A 4,587-nucleotide genomic window follows, 5' to 3' on the forward strand; every position below is an offset into this window, starting at 1 on the left:
CAGGGTGTGATTTTTCTTTTGCTGTTTTTGATTCCGTTTTCAATTTTTATATTTATTTTGTGACTCCACATGATCATGAACCTACAAAGACATATAACTAAGAAAAATATAGTTAGATAAATAAAAATTGGGTTGCCTCCCAACAAGTGCTTCTTTCATGTCAATAGCTTGACAGTGGGCTCTCATGGAGCCTCACGGATGTTCAGAGCATTGTTGAAACTCTCCAACACCAAACTTAGAGTTTGGATATGGGAGTTCAACACCAAACTTAGAGTTTGACTGTGGGGGCTCTGGTTGACTCTGCTTTGAGAGAAGCTTTTCATGCTTCCTCTCCATGGTTGCAGAGGGAGATCCTTGAGTTTTAAACACAAGGGAGTCCTCATTCCATTGAAGGACTATTTCACCTCTGTCAACATCAATCACAGCTCTTGCTGTGGCCAGGAAAGGTCTTCCTAGGATGATGGATTCATCCTCTTCCTTTCCAGTATCCAGGACTATGAAATCAGTAGGGATGTAAAGGCCTTCAACCTTTACTAACACGTCCTCTACTTGTCCATAAGCCTGTTTTCTTGAACTGTCTGCCATCTCTAATGAGATTTTAGCAGCTTGCACCCCATAGATTCCCAGTTTCTCTATTACAGAGAGGGGCATGAGGTTTATTCCTGAACCAAGGTCACATAGAGCCTTAAAGATCATGGTGCCTATGGTACAAGGTATTATGAACTTTCCAGGATCCTGTCTCTTCTGAGGCAATGTCAGTTGATCCAGATCACTTAGTTCATTGATGAACAAGGGAGGTTCAACTTCCCAAGTATCAATGCCAAATAATTTGGCATTCAGCTTCATGATTGCACCAAGAAACTTGGCAGTTTGCTCTTCAGTAACATCCTCATTCTCTTCAGAAGAGGAATACTTATCAGAGCTCATGAAGGGCATAAGGAGGTTCAGTGGAATCTCCATGGTCTCTAGATGAGTCTCAGATTCTTTTGGTTCCTCAGAGGGAAGCTCCTTATTGGTCACTGGACGTCCCAGGAGGTCTTCCTCCTTGGGATTCACGTCCTCCTCTCCCTCATTGGGTTCGGCCATTTTGCTTATGTCAATGGCCTTGCACTCTCCTTTTGGATTCTCTTCTGTATTGCTTGGGAGAGTACTGGGAGGGATTTCAGTGATCCTTTTACTCAGCTGGCCCACTTGTGCTTCCAAATTTCTAATGGAAGATCTTGTTTCATTCATGAAACTCACAGTGGCCTTGGATAGATCAGAGACTAGATTTGCTAAATTAGAAGCATTTTGTTCAGAGTTCTCTGACTGTTGCTGAGTGGATGATGGAAAAGGTTTATTATTGTTAAACCTGTTTCTTCCACCATTATTAAAGCCTTGTTAGGGCTTTTGATCCTTCCATGAGAAATTTGGATGATTTCTCCATGATGAGTTATAGGTGTTTCCATAAGGTTCACCTAAGTAATTCACCTCTGCTATTGCAGGGTTCTCAGGATCATAAGCTTCTTCTTCATAAGAAGCCTCTTGAGTACTGTTGGATGCAGCTTGCATTCCATGCAGACTCTGAGAGATCATATTGACTTGCTGAGTCAATATTTTATTCTGAGCCAATATGGCATTCAGAGTATCAACTTCAAGAACTCCCTTCTTCATAGGCGTCCCATTACTCACAGGATTCCTTTCAGAAGTGTACATGAACTGGTTATTAGCAATCATGTCAATGAGTTCTTGAGCTTCTGCAGGCGTTTTCTTTAGGTGAATGGATCCACCTGCAGAAGTGTCCAGTGACATTTTTGATAGCTCAGATAAATCATCATAGAATATATCCAGGATGGTCCATTCTGAAAGCATGTCAGAAGGACACTTTTTGGTCAACTGTTTGTATCTTTCCCAAGCTTCATAGAGGGATTCACCTTCTTTCTGTCTGAAGGTTTGAACATCAGCTCTAAGCTTGCTCAGCTTTTGAGGAGGAAAGTACTTGGCTAAGAAAGCCGTGACCAGCTTATTCCAAGAGTTCAGGCTGTCTTTAGGTTGAGAATCCAACCATAATCTAGCTCTGTCTCTTACAGCAAAAGGGAAAAGCATGAGCCTGTAGACTTCAGGATCTACTCCATTAGTCTTAACAGTATCACATATCTGCAAGAATTCAGTTAAGAACTGAAAAGGATCTTCAGATGGAAGTCCATGAAACTTGCAGTTCTGCTGCATCAGAGAAACTAATTGAGGTTTCAGCTCAAAGTTGTTTGCTCCAATGGCAGGAATGGAGATGCTTCTTCCATGTAGATTGGAATTAGGTGCAGTAAAGTCACCAAGCATCTTCCTTACATTATTATTATTTTCGGCTGCCATCTCCTTCTCCTGTTTGAAAATTTCTGAACAGTTATCTCTGGATTGTTGTATTTTAGCTTCTCTTAATTTTCTCTTCAGAGTCCTTTCAGGTTCTGGATCTGCTTCCACAAGAATGTTCTTATCCTTGCTCCTGCTCATATGACAAAGAAGAAGGCACAGAAAAATAATAATAATAATAATAGAGATCCTTTATACCACAGTATAGGGATCCCTGTGTGAGTAGAAGAAGAGGGGGAGACAAAGAATGTAATATAATGGAAGAAACACAACTGTGAAGAGGCTAGATATGTGAGATGAGATGTTAGGATATGAATGAATAAATAGAATGAGATGGGAGAGGGAGAATTTTCGAAAATATTTTTGAAAAAGAGTTAGTGATTTTCGAAAATGGTTTTTGAAAAATGTTAGTAATTTTCGAAAAAATTTTTAAAATTAAAAACAAAAATAAGAATAATTAGTTAATTAAAAAGAAATTTTTGAAAAAGAGGGAAGATATTTTCAAAAATTAGAGAGAGAGAGAGTTAGTTAGGTAGTATTGAAAAAGTTAAGAAACAAACAAAAAGTTAGTTAGTTAGTTGAAACAAATTTTGAAAAGATAAGAAGTTAGGAAGTTAGAAAAGATATTTTGAAAAGATATTTTTGAAAAAGATAAGATAAAAAGATATTTTTGAAAAGATATGATTGAAATTAGTTTTGAAAAAGATTTGATTTTTAAAATCACAATTAATGACTTGATTCATAAGAAATCACAAGATATGATTCTAGAACTTAAAGTTTGAATCTTTCTTAACAAGCAAGTAACAAACTTCAAATTTTTGAATCAAAACATTAATTGATTATGTTATTTTCGAAAATTTGATATAAAAATAAGAAAAATATTTTTGAAAGATATTTTTAGAATTTTCGAAAATAACTAAGAAATTTGAAAAAGATTTGATTTTTGAAAAAGATTTTGAAAAAAGATAAGATTTTCAAATTGAAAATTTGATTTGACTCATAAGAAACAACTTGATTTTAAAATTTTTTGAAAAAGTCAACTCAAATTTTCGAATTTGATGAGAGAAAAAGGGAAAGATATATTTTTTTTTTGAATTTTTTATGATGAGAGAGAAAAACACTAAAAAGATGCAATGCATGAAAGTTATGGATCAAAACAATGAATGCATGCAAGAATGCTATGAATGTCAAGATGAACACCAAGAACACTTTGGATGTCAAGATGAACATCATAGACACAATTTTGAAAAATTTTTAATGCAAAGAAAACATGCAAGACACCAAACTTAGAATTCTTTAATGCTTACGCACTAAGAATTCAAGAATGCATATGATAAACATGAAAAGACACAAAAAAAATCATCAAGATCAAACAAGAAGACTTACCAAGAACAACTTGAAGATCATGAAGAACACTATGACTGCATGATATTTTCGAAAAAATGCAAGATGCATATGCAATTGACACCAAACTTATAACATGACTCAAGACTCAAACAAGAACACAAAGATATTTTTGATTTTTATGATTTTCTAAATTTTTTTGTATTTTTTCGAAAATTATTTGAAAAACAAAAATAAGGATTCCAAAATTTTTTAATATGAATTCAAGGAATCTTATGCTCTAAAGCTCCAATCAAAGGGTCAGGCTTGGCTCAATAGCCAGCCAAGCTTTAGTATGTAACTCAGACATGACACGCCTGGCATTCCTTACATTCAACAGCCAATTGGCTAAGAAAGATAAAGAAGCTCTTCTCTTGAGTATAAGAATTGAGACATGGCTTTACAGCCAGCCAGGCTTCAACATGCTTCATGAAACACTAGAATTCATTCTTAAAAATTCTGAAGCCATAGAATAATTTATTTTTGAAAACATTTTTTTTTCGAAAACAAAAGAAAAATTTTTGAAAGATTTTTGAAAAATTTTTGAAAACAAAAAAAAAAGAAAATTACCTAATCTGAGCAACACGATGAACCGTCAGTTGTCCAAACTCAAACAATCCCCGGCAACAGCGCCAAAAACTTGGTGCACGAAATTGTGATGTCCAGGCTCAAACTATTCCTGGCACGTGAGCAACTTGGTACGCGTAATCGTGATTATACATTCATAATTTGTCACAACTTCGATACAACTAACCAGCAAGTGCACTGGGTCGTCCAAGTAATACCTTACGTGAGTAAGGGTCGAATCCCACGGAGATTGTTGGTATGAAGCAAGCTATGGTCACCTTGCAAATCTCA

At 35.7% G+C, this 4,587-nt stretch overlaps 1 non-coding gene across 1 annotated transcript; it reads left to right on the forward strand.

Annotated features, from left to right (window-relative positions):
* The first annotated feature begins 1,845 nt into the window (after positions 1 to 1,845).
* LOC148566833 (small nucleolar RNA R71) lies at positions 1,846 to 1,953 on the forward strand. The gene has a single exon (XR_015881775.1). It is a non-coding gene; the product is annotated as a small nucleolar RNA R71 (small nucleolar RNA).
* The last annotated feature ends 2,634 nt before the right edge of the window (positions 1,954 to 4,587 follow it).

The sequence above is a fragment of the Arachis ipaensis genome, chromosome B4 (genome assembly GCF_059453495.1).
Source record: "Arachis ipaensis isolate K30076 ecotype BB chromosome B4, ASM5945349v1, whole genome shotgun sequence".
Classification (NCBI taxonomy): domain Eukaryota; kingdom Viridiplantae; phylum Streptophyta; class Magnoliopsida; order Fabales; family Fabaceae; genus Arachis; species Arachis ipaensis.